The sequence below is a fragment of the Cryptomeria japonica genome, chromosome 2 (genome assembly GCF_030272615.1).
Source record: "Cryptomeria japonica chromosome 2, Sugi_1.0, whole genome shotgun sequence".
Classification (NCBI taxonomy): Eukaryota; Viridiplantae; Streptophyta; class Pinopsida; order Cupressales; family Cupressaceae; genus Cryptomeria; species Cryptomeria japonica.
In genome coordinates this window covers 517,451,787-517,465,096 of record NC_081406.1, presented here as the reverse complement: position 1 = coordinate 517,465,096, position 13,310 = coordinate 517,451,787, and the positions used below count along the sequence as shown (strand labels likewise).

Genomic DNA, 13,310 nt, shown 5'->3' with positions numbered 1-13,310 from the left:
GTGGAGCACAGAAACAGGAACCTTTGATGGAGAGTGTTTTGTTCCTGAGTATAAATTAATGTGTGTGTTTGTAATAAGAGTTGAGTTTTTCGACTCTGATTTGGTTTGGAGAAGTTTTATCCACAGTGTTCATGAACAAAGTCTAGCAAAATTAAAATCTTCCATGGACCTGATTCTGTAAGAATTGAAATAGAGAGCGGGGATGTTGTGCATGGATGTACTGATTAGCCTTCAGGGGGAGATTGTTAGGAATATGAAGTCTAACGGTCGCATGACTGTTCATCTTCATAGACCCTTCACTGATAGCTGAATATGATTTGTATAAATAGATGAGTACAGGTCATGTAAACGTTGTTGGTTAATGAAGTTATTCCTTGCTTTTTGGTGGACGTAGCCACTTAGTGGTAAACCACATTAAAACTTGTGTTATGTGTTATTTGTGCTTGCTTTAATTTGCTTTCTATTGTTTTGTGTTAATTATTATGTGTTTTCTCTGCTCGATTTAAAACTAACAAAGGATGGGTACATGACAATTTTACTTTTTTTCATATTTGACCCAAAAAAAATCTAATGCATCGCCAAATTTTTGTGGACAAAGTTTCTATATATTATAAATTATTAATTATTATTTTATATTTAAAATTTTATATATTATTAGATTTAGATAAATATTAAATCAAATTTTATAAGTTGGAGGATGCCCACAAGTAAAATCAACCAACTGAAATAGTGTAAAATCAAAACTAATAAATTTGATATTCAAAAATTATTTTGTGTTAAAATCATTAATATTTTTAATTTAACATTTAGTTGTATTAATATTTTTTTCAAAATTTTATATTAATAGAGTAAGTTTGAACTTCACAGAAACAACAAAAAGAGAGTTTGCAAAGTAAAATAGTGGACAAACCATAAAAAACATAACAGATCAAAGTCGGACAACTAAAATGATATTACTAACCATCTCTTCTGAATGAGAAGTTCTTGACTAAACATATCTATAAAATTTAAAACAAAGCAGAACATAAGGACACATATCTATCTGAAATTGTAAAAAGACCAGCAAGCATTAGGCCCTAAGAGCATCGTGACTACCCCTAAACAAATAAAAGCCAGGCAACTGAAATGATATTAGTTGTATTAATATTAAATATTATAATATTATAAATTTAAATATTAAATATTAATTTACTATAAAATATTATCAATAATTTCATTTCTAATGATATATGTGTTTCTATAAAGTTTTCTACAATTCATGTAGCACTCAAAAGATTACTTCTAGAATCAATTATATATGTATTTTAGTTGATATTTTAAAACAGAGTCAGTAATCTATAGAAATGGATAAAAAAGAATTCAATTTCAAACCTAATCTTTAAAAAAAAGTCAGAATGACTAAAAAATCAGAAAATAAGAAACAATTGTGAATATAAAAAATAAAGAGAAAATGACACATACACTTCTACTTCTATTCCACTTCAAACAAAATATACATAACTCCTCTCTCTTCCTCTCAACATCCATTCTCCTCTCCTTTGACAATGACAATTTGTTCCCCAATGAAAAATCACTTTCTCATTCTTTTAAGTTCAACTATGAAGGTTCATTAATCCTAAAACATTCTGTTTGGTGCATATATCACTTACATCTTGGCCATTTTATGTCATCATTGGGACGGAAGAATAAGATGAAGTGCACAAGACACGACTTAACTTCATTACTTCCACTCAAAATAGTGCCACCTCAAACATTTTACAAAGAATCCTGGTTAAAACACCTAACCATAATAGGGAAAACTACAACTGACATTGGTTAACATAACAAGAGCGATGGATTGATGACAATAAAACAAATCAGAACCAATTTAAAAGTTAAGTTAAAACAAATTAGAATCAATTCAAAAGTTAAGTTTATCATGGGTATAAATTCGATTGGTGAGAGCTTCTTGTGGTAAAGCATAAGATCGCTCACATGATATTAGAGGATATATCATGCCAACATCACCTGTCACGTTTAAAGAAAGTTACCCAATTCCTACGATCTTTATTAAAAACATTTGAAAAACAATAATACATAGATGCAAGCATTCAAACCTTAAAATTAAACTGGTCGTATTGGACAACAATACGCATAAAAGAATAGAGAAAATATTATGACAAATAAAAGAAAGGGAAATTTATGAAAACACTAGTATTTTTCTCAATAAACAATGACCTATTTTTATTTCCTAAACAATAACTATTCAAAAAAAAAAGAAAAAGAAAAAAAAAATTACACAATTTTAATTTTTAATAAGAATACTGTTTAATGCAGAAAATACAATCAACAGCATGGAAACATAAGGTAAACAAAAGCGGACAACTGTGCATTACAAACGAATTTTTAAACTTCAAAAGCTTTCCCAGTGTTCAATGTCGCGTAACTAGGGTTTTATCTCTTCTGTCTGCTCGCGCGCCTAGTGTTTTCTTTCTTCTATCTCCTACTATTTAATCTCGAAAAAAAGAACTCTATTTTTTTGCGGCGTGCATGACTGTACCATGGTGCCTTTCTTATATTTGACCTGGAAAATATACTCGTGTATCCCATCAGAAAGGCGCGCGATTGAATACCAGGCCTGCAAAGTTTGAAAGTTTGATGATTTTCTCTCTAGTATGTATCTTCAATGTGGCATCTTTTAATGGACATAAATAAAGATTTTATTTTAGTATGGAAAGGGGAAATGAAAATGGATTGATTTTTTTTATTTTTTTTTGGTTAAAATGTGATGTGAGATATCTTATTATAATAAAAGAAAATCATTGTAAAATAAATGTTTCTATAAAATACTGAACATCAAGAATACAAATCCATTAAATCGCTGCACACAAAAAGTTGTGAATCTAGATAGAGACAAGTGGCAAGGGTTCTATTTTATTTGGAGTAATAAAATAACACCTCTAGATGCCTTCTTGGCATAAAAAATGTGTAGAAGGATTGCATTTCAAAATAGAAGTGGAAATGGATCCTTTTATAAGTTGTGAATCTAGCTGGAGACAAGTGGCGAGGGTTCTATTTTATTTGGAGTAATAAATAACACCTCCAGATGCCTTCTTGGCATAAAAAATGTGTCGAAAAATGTGTCGAAGGATTGCATTTCAAAATAGAAGTGGAAATAGATCCTTTTATAGCCCACAATATGGAGTGATTTAATTTTGGGTCTAAAAACAAGCTATAGTATATGGGACTATCTTGTATTCCATAAAGGAGGCATCCTATCAAGTGATTTAATTTTGGGTTTGAAAATGATTTATAATATATGGGACTACCTCATATTCCATAGAAACGAGGCTTACATACCTTATCCCATACAAGATTAAAACTTGTGACCTCTCTTTCAAGAGAACAAGGTCTCCACCATTAGACCAATGATAATATATATATATATATATATATATATATATTTGTTATTTACAATTTTTATAGTATCTTTTAAATTTTTTGCATAATGTTGAATAAAATTAAGTCTCTTTCTTAAGGTAAATATTCTTTTCTGTTTTTTGATCAAAAATAAATATAATAACTACACTTTTGAAGCATTCAACTTAAAGTAAAGACAAAATAATACAAGTACACAAGAATCAAATAGGTTGAAATATAAGCAACAAGCATTATTAATCAAAAACAATAGTTGCATTTAAAACTACAAGAGATCAACCTAACACCTATGACTGCAAAAACTTTATTAATTGTGAAGTTTCAATTCGTAAAAGCACAATCACATAAGGTGGAATGCTTCAATAGAATTTAGAAGCAAAATAAGCATATTGCATGTATACCGTGAAAATGGATGATGAAAACAATAATATTGAAAGACTAACAAAGATCCAACCACAAAGCTCGAGCCTAACAATGAAAAACATCCACCATACACAAATGAAGATACTTAAGATCATGCAAATCAACAAAATAAAACAAAGTATACCATTCACATGTCAAGTAGAGTTTCAATCTCCATTTCTTCTTATCTCCATTGATTTTGTTTGATATATTTTCTCTCAGATTTTATGTATGCACAAGAGTTCAACAAATAACGGAAATGTGGTTGATAGCTTGATCGCAAGAAGGCTTGATTGCATAAGATCGGTTATGTCATTATGTGATTGATTAAATATATTGATTAGGGTTGAAAAGGAAGAGGGTGTCCTCTTATATAGAGAACATTGTAAGAAATGGAGGGATAAGATTAAAAGGTGAAAAGGATAAATGGTCGGCTAGGATTAAAGGGTAGGTAAAGAAAATAATAAAAATAGTAAGAGGGTAGGTAAGAGAAGAATTAACAGATGAATGAGATGTGTCATGGGTAGAAAAGGCTAATGAATTAATTAAATAAATAAATATTTGTTTAATTAATAGAGGAAGTGAGATCAATTAAATAAATAAAATATTTGTTTAATATAGGGAAAAGGACAATTTTAAAAAATAAAAGTATTTATTTAAATGAGAAAAGGCTTAGAAGAGGATTAATTAATTAAATATTTATTTAATTAATAGAAGACTTAGCATAAAATAATTAAATAATAAAAATATTTATTTAATTAGACAGGGCAATTTTAGGTGTCTACATTACATTATACCATTTCAAATGAATAACAAATTCTATATTTAGAATTAGAAATTCAGTACAAAATGATGATTTTTTTATTACAAAGTGTACCTACTAATTCTAAAATTGAACACCAACAATCTTTAATTAAGTTGTGATTGAAACTATTACTTACAGTCACTTAAATTTCATATCTTAGCAATAACTAACTCCTCAAAATGATCAACTCACTAAAAATAGTGCAGGCCACAAGTAACTTCGATTAAAAAGAAATATTAAAAAGAAAGAGTTCAAAATAACACAATTTACAAATATTTTTGGCAATAAATAAATCTCAAGATATGTTCACTTTTGATTTCCTTTATACAAGTGTCCACTTCATCACCACTTGCACACTCGTGAACATAAAACATATTTCTAAAATTTGAAATATCCCTTGGGTAAGATGTGCATTTACAACATATAATTTAAAATTGAACTCCATTAATATGCCCCCCTTGCAAGCTAAGTGCACAACTATAAGCTAATGTTTACTCTTCTAATTTTGAAATTAAAATTTCTCTTCAATCGTGTGCACCCCTATCCATTAGGGGTACACTAGATAAAGACTTATTCAAACATTTATTTTATTCCTTAATAAGATACACCCTTGCTCCCTAGATGCACACCTCACTATGAGATTGATCTTGTTATTAAAAAACCCATCTTTTTTTCCCTTATGAGGTGTGCACCCTCTACACTAGGCATACCTCTCTATGAATGATTTTTTATACTTTTAAAAATTTGACCCCCAATGCATTCTAGTGCATGGGTATGTATACATGCCTAAGATTCTATTTTAATAGTATGTTTTCATGTATTGGTGTGAGTCTAGCTTCCTAGATTTCACATTTTAATTTTAAAAGAACAATTCTTTGCAAAGTTGTACCTCGAAACCTTCGAGTGTCGTACTATGAACTAGCCCTTAAGTCCAAATTTGAGCAAAATTTAAATTCTTCTTTAAGGTACATCCCAACCCTATAGTTGTGCTCCTCTATATTGAGCTTTGACCTTAGGTCTCTCATATTTCACTAGAAAGCATGCACTTCTCTCTCAAACTCACAAATATATACACTCTTTTGTCTAAGACCTTCCAATTAAAACTTGCTAAATTCAATCACGCTCTTCACATGCGATGTGGACCTTGAGTAGGAGATTATAAATTTGAACCTTTTAGTATGAAGTGCATTTTCCCATCCAACGTGTTAATGGTACTACATTTAATATTGCAATTAATTTTCCTATCATTGAGGAGCAATTTCCCATTATTGAGGTGCACTCTTGTACGCTAGTATGCACCTATAAACCATACAACCAATTTCTTGTTTCAAAAACCTCCTTCTCAATTGTTCTATGCAATCGACCAACAACTTTTGAGTGTTGTATTCATTGTTCCTATACAATGAGAAATGACAGAAGATGAAAACAACATTAACCAACAAAACAAAATTTGAAAACATGATTAAGGAAAGGACAAGAACATTTTCTATTTTAAACACCTCCTTGATTCTTCTATGCAAGTGACTACCAACTTTTGAGTATATTGTACTCATTGTTCTTACACAATGAAAAATGAGGGAATGCAACAACAACAAAGACCAACAAAATGAAGCTTGGAAACATGATTAATGAAAGGATAAGAGTTCAACTATAAATTAGACACAATATGAAAACTTTGTATGGGTACAAATTCAATACAAACAAAGTTTAAAACGTGGCTCATTCTTGAGGGAATGAAAAATTATATAGCTTTTGAAATTTGTCACAATACAAAATTTCATATGGGTGTTGATACAAATCTTTCATTACAAGATATTGGCAACTTCGTTGAAACAATGGTATTTTCATGTATATTGATTTTATTGTTGATGCAAATAATAAATTATAATATTAAAAAAAATATGAATAATAGGACATGGACACAATTTTATAAAATTGGTTATTTTTTGTGAGCTACGTTCATGATATAAAGGTTTTCTTTATTTGTTGACAAATGTGAGGATCAAGGAAGTTTTCTAGTACAACCATCCCTAAGAGAGAGCTTCACTCCAGGTGCAAAGCATGTGTATTCCAGCAGAAAGACCTATGAAGGATAATTGAGTGCATAGGAAAGGAATGAAGAGTGCAAAGAGAACATTCCAAGAGATGGATCAAGACACTCACGAGTGCAAGAGGTCAACTAACAAATATTCGGAGTCCAAACTCTAAGACCAAAATAGCTTCACAAAGTATAGAAGGGAATGACACTCTCTAAGAGAGAAGCATAACCATTCAAAGAATGATGATGAAGAACAAGTATCCCATTTGAGAGGATAGAAGGTGAACCCTTGTCTTTTTGTTATAGAGATTTTGTCAGACTAGAAGTCTCCAGACTACATCATGTAATTTGAAATTGCATCATGAACATCATCTAATTTTGTTGAGCCAATGAACAATTGTAAGTGTTTTGAAATGCTATGGCTTCATAAATATAGGTTGTTTAAGAGAAAAGCCACTTGGAAACGTTATACACTTTCAAAAAAGGACACACGATTTTGATTCTATATGCAAAAGTTATAACCTCTACAAGTTTCAACAGTTATTGAACATCAAAGTGGCAATTTCATTTGTTCATGATGGTTTTATTTTCATCACCTACATGAAGGAGCAGTTTTTAAATTGTATAAGGAAATGGTTTTGCAAAAGGGGTGGTTTCATTTTTGTTACTTGCATAAAGGGGTGTTTTGTTTTCACAATCCACCTAATGTAATGTTTTTGTTTCAAACAATTGTGTGAAGTAGTGATTTTCTCAAGATGCAACGTACGGAAAGAGGAAACAATCTCTCATTGTTTTGTCTTCATATTCTGAATTTTCAAAGAAGGTTATAGAACCCAATTAAAGGCAATGTTTTGAGGCACTTGCTTCTTAATGTTGAGATACATGCTACAAATTGAATTGTGAGTAATACAAAGCCTATGATGGAGGATAGTAGTAAGTTTTAGAATGCTTTTGAAGAATGTCGGTGCCCTTGAAGGCCTCACGAGAGAAATAAGCTTATAACTTTAAAAAGAATATCATGAAGACGAAGAATTAATGCTTCCTTTTCTGAAATGTTTTCAGAGAGAATTTTTTATATCTATCAATCTTATGTTGGTGTGCTTAATTCCTTTATTATATAATTTCATTTCTTACAATTAATTCACCATCTCAAACACATAAATGAATTAAATGGATAAGCACAAATACAAGATTTGTTCCTAATAAAAGAATTTTTAGTTAAATTCACTCTATTACAAAAGATAAAAAAACAACATATATTTTCTGGAAGTGTAAGATGAATCATACTATTGATATGCGTAGTTGAAATTTTAAACATGATAGATGCATGCAACATTTATGAGAGTATTCATAGAATCACATGGAAATGTATGATGTAGATGGCAGTCAAATAATTTGTAAAAAGCATCATATTAAAGCATTTGAATATAGTGTTTACCGTATAACTTGGAAACAACATATTAAGGAAATCATGCGATGACATATAATGTCGATTATGGATCAGAATAATAAATCTGGGACAGGAGTGGTCCTCAAAATGTAGAATCGGACAAGTGAGATCAAATAATAGCAATCAAGATGCGAGCATACTATATCTACAGGAAATAGGCATTTTCAGGGGAAAAAAATTTGATATGATCATTTATTCGATTCAATATTTGTTATACTCTAATGCCATGAATTTGAAATGTTCGCAGCTATTAAACTGACTTGGAAAGTGGAGTCATAATTTTTATTGGGAATAAGTTTTTCTTTTATAGACTGGAAATAAGTTTTATTTTTTTTAGACTTTGTCATAAAATGATTTATTTATGGCATCTTTGGATGTTCATAGACTTTTTCATAAAATGATTTAATTATGGCATCCATGCTATCAGGATGTTCATGGCATTCATGATTGGATATTACAGAATTATAGGGAATAAGTTTTTCTTTTATAGACTTTGTCATAAAATGATTTATTTATGGCATCCCTGTTATCATGGTTGGATACTACATAATATTAAGTTTTGACTTCTCTTTCATGAAGATTGCTTGCAGTTTGTTTACTGTATCATCGTATCAAATAAATAATAACAGTCTTCATCAATAATAAGTCAAAATTTTAATTATGTAGCATCCAACCATAGATGCCATGATACATCTTGATAACTGGATAGTTATTTCCTCCCTGCTTCATTCACAGCAGGATACATTGAATCCAGGCTCCTTGCCCAAATAATTGGACAAACCACATTATCCAAAAATGTGGGGAGGCCCATTTAACCCAGACTTAATCTTCCTAGCTACAAAAATGATTGGCTGGGCTTGCTGCCCAGTGGGTCACCCATTTATCCCAAAAATGATGGGTATGACCAGTTATAATTATGAGGAGATGAACATGCTGCTCAGTGTTGTCATTATAAATTTAGATTCTTTGAAAGTAAAAAAAAAAACTTGGTGATAGCAACATTGTTCAACATGTTGAATTTAATTGGTTAAAACATTGAGTTTTCATTGTGGAAACCCAAGTTCAATTTTCTATAGGGACATGTAATGTGGAATTCGAAGTTGTGACTTTTGGTCTTCCATAGTTGGTGGGATGGTTTCTAAATAAAAGTAGATTTCTAAGTAGTGACTCTTAGTCTCCATAGGTGATTTCAGCAAGATTTATGCAGCACCCAGGATGCACATTTTAGTATATTTATTAAAAAAACAGAATACAACAGTTTTTAAAATTATCAAATAATTAATAAATATAGTCAAAGGTGCATCCTAAGTGCTTCATAGACATTTTGGATTTTTAGTGTGTTTGTTCATAAGATGCTTGTATTAGTCTCATATTGATGCTCGAATAAACAATATATTTGTAATTGATATGCAATTCAAACAAAACTGTATAATTTCATTGTGGGTAGCAACATATCTCTATTGTCCTTGAGACAGTCCCTCTCCTCCAGATCATCCTTTTCTTTCAAGTAATTTAATCACTATTCCACTACAATATTCATCTGTGTATGATAGTTGCATAACAGAAAATTTATATTTACCCATGTAAATTTAAAAATAAAATTGATATGAATTGTTTTCAAATTTGATTGTGTGAACTCCAAAATGAAAAATGGAAAGTTAAAGTTAGAAAAGATTTTTTTTTTTTTTTTTGGTATCCAAGGTATCCCCAATCCCCACGGCCCTGCCTAGCATTTCCACTTAAAGGCAAGCCTGGAGCAAGACTAGTCCCTGGAGTGAATCTACAGCTCGCAAGCAGTTCCCCTTATTAAACCTGAAAGAGAAATTGAACCCGAGACTGATGGAGCGCAAACCCTCTGCCCGACCAACTCACCTATCTATACAAACTTAAAATTAAATATTTTATTCATCTATGCAAGATGAATGCTGAGCCCCTAAACAAGAGCATAGGTCTTAGAATTATTCAATTCGATAAACTGGTAAAACATGACTCTATAGAAATAGATTTATATTCTTCACCACCAAGAAATAGTGGGTGCCCATATGTTTTTTAAAGCAAGGAATGCTCTTTGATAGTGAAGCTAATACAGGTGTTAAATTGTCAGTTTCACATGCATAGTGACAAAAGAACTCACTAGATGTCTCAATAGATGATATAAAAGTTAAAACCTCATATTTTAAAAAATCTTAAACATCTTGATTTTAGTGCTGGTACTTAAACCATAAACATTTGACTTAAACTGACGCATAAACTGGAGTGTGTATCCATAAAATCAGAACAAAAGAAGGGAAGAGATGTCCTAGTGAACAAACCTGAACCAAAAGGAGCTTCACACCCTTTGCATTACGGAGATGTATATACCGAATATCTCTGAAGCCAAGCTCCAACTTGTACTCAACTGACTGCTCTTTCAGAGAGAAGCTCAGCTTCCTAATACCGAATCCAAACTCGACACCAGCAGAATTATCAGAACTCCATAGAAAAGAGAATGCATTCTGAGATATAAGGTTGCCCATATAGAGCTTCCCTCCCTCGATACGACTTGTCATGGATTTTGGCTTGGATACTCTGTCACTCGCTAGAAATTGGACTCTTAATTTATTTTGACCTAGCGAAATATTACCTCTGCTTTTTGGCTTGGATACTCTGTCTCTCTAGAAATTGGGTTCTTAATTCGTTGTGACGTAGCAGAATATTACCTCTGCTGACCAAATCATGGACTACCTTTGCTAACTTGTGGCTTTCAAACTGCACGAGCATACATCCTTGATTTGTTAGAATTGGGTGTCCTTAGTTTACAATGCATACACAGTCCCCTTCCCAGTAATTGCTTTATGCTGTCGAATGAGCACTTTGGAGCCTTATCATACTGGTAAATTTGATAGTTGAATGGGTAAGCTCCCAAGAAGTACAACTACATTAAGATGACCCCAATCAGAGACATACCCTATAATTTGTCCTCACAATAACACAGCAATGCACTAAAAAATTGATCACTGGACAATATCTGATATTCAGCATATGATCCAAGCCTGTTGAAGTGAATTGCTGGAGGAACTACAATGCAATGTTTAACATAAATGTGACAAATTATAATTGACCCTCAAATATCTATGAAGCACATGGACTACAGAGAAGGGTTTCCAATTAAAAATAACCTTGGCCTTGAATCTACAAGATCAAGCAACTACACAGTTCTTCAAATCCCACTTCTGATCCAGTTAAGCAAAATGAACCCACCATACAATGCTAGAGAATTATATCAGATCATTTTTAGGGCAGTGTAACTAACCATTTAGGAGAATACTACTAAAATGGGTTCTTCTGTAAAAGCAAATTTCAGGCCTTGACAAACTTGAGATCTGCAGAGCCTTTTCATCTTTTCACTAAAACATACTTCAGATGCATAGAATGAAACCCATTTATCAAAGCTTCTGGTTCTCCTGATCTCCGTATCATATTTGGTATTATTCTTTCTTCTAAACGAAGAAATGTATGTGGTACAAAACAAAAAAATAGAATACAAATTGTGGACTGCTTTTGGGTGGAATCTAGTTGGAGAAAGCTCAAGGTCGCTTCCTTTGTCACAGGATTTTCGTGAGTGTTTGTACTCGCTACAGTATCGGCATTATAAGAAACATCATAATTACATGAAACATCAAATGTTGTTATCAGCCAAAGCCAGAGTGATGCTTCGTACCCATGAAAGAGAGTGCTCGGTACCATAAGTCACAGCCAAAGCCAGAGTGATGCTTCGTACCCATGAAAGAGAGTGCTCGGTACCATAATTCACATGTGTAAGAACGCCATTAGAAGAGTACCATGGTCAATTCTGCTACAGTATTCGTGTATAGGAAAATATGTTACAATCGGTTGACTGGCTTGCTTGCTTCTTAAGTTGCTGCACTCCGAAGAGGCCAGCTGGGGTGAACCAGAGGAAAATTCTCGGAACTTCCTTTGGATAAAAGAATTTAGAAAAGCCAGGTTATGATGAGAATGAGCTTTCATGGTGAAAGCAATGGAGGTCTTGAAAATTCGTTGAACTTGGATTGCCCAGGTTTCTTAGATTTGTTTTTCTTTAGAATCTTTTAATATTTGATTGGTAGTGGACCAGGGGTTTATTTTTCAAATTTTGTTGGATAAGATAAAATAATGTTTTTTATTTAAAGTTATAAATAGAAAGGTATCTGGATAAATTCATGGGAAGTAATCGTCATCTAATATTTTATTTTTTATTTTTTTTTGAACGAAGATTGAAAAGATCATAAAAATTAATTTAAGATTGATGGGTTTATGGAGGGCTCTATGGGAAGTCATGTTCAACCTTATCTTTGATTCTTTCTTCCCCTTAAAATCAAAGATTGAGGGGACCACATAATTTTAATTTAAGATTGAGGAGTCTAATTTTGTTTTTCACTTTATTATGAGACATATACGTGTAGGAAAATAAAACATTTTATATGTTAATTTAAATTTAATAAATTGATATATAATATAAAGTAGAGTTTGTTCGGTAAGTGAAAATATTAAAGATAGGGTAAGGATGTGCTTAGTTTTGTTTTATTGCTTGTGTATTATTGATGATTATTTCTTTAATATGGACTAGGTGATCAATGATCGGCTTGTTAAATAAAAAATGCACGCTTTATCACAAGCATGTGTAGAATGTTTACTCTACTCTTGGAATGAGTTGCATCTGCCATCTATTATCCAATTTACCTAATGTGGTTCTATCCTTATGGGACATTTTCTTCATATGCTCTAATGCTCTAAATAGTACCTATGAATGTGTATCTAAAGATGGCTAGTCCTATGAAGCACCTTGCGCATATTATTAGTGTGTAAAGAGTGAAATTTTCTCAGTAACTAGTCAATCCTTGTTGCTAATGAACAAGTTGTAATAAATGCCAAGTAGAAGTGCAAGATGCATAGATGATGAATTAAGTGTGTAATGTATGGTATGTAGTTGTTGATGAAAGTTCTTATTCATTATGTGATGTAAAGTAAATGAATTTACTGATTAGCTGATTTACTATGGACCTAGGGCTTATCCTTAAATACAATATCCTTGGTTCTTGACTTGAAGTATTTAGTCTACAAAGCCAATAAGTGATAGTCACATTCTCTAAAAGTGTTGGCCCAAGAAAAGAAAGTGGGAAATAAGAACTAAATTAGGAGAACTAGGCTACAAGGGTGTC

At 31.7% G+C, this 13,310-nt stretch overlaps 1 pseudogene across 1 annotated transcript in view; it reads right to left on the bottom strand.

Moving 5' to 3' along the window:
• Positions 1 to 12,067, bottom strand: part of LOC131064599 (probable RNA-dependent RNA polymerase 1) — a 148,261-nt pseudogene extending 136,194 nt beyond the window's left edge. Inside the window, exon 1 of the transcript XR_009111297.2 lies at positions 10,425 to 12,067. The product of XR_009111297.2 is annotated as a probable RNA-dependent RNA polymerase 1 (transcript). The remainder of the gene's footprint in view (positions 1 to 10,424) is intronic.
• Between the last annotated feature and the right edge of the window lie 1,243 nt (positions 12,068 to 13,310).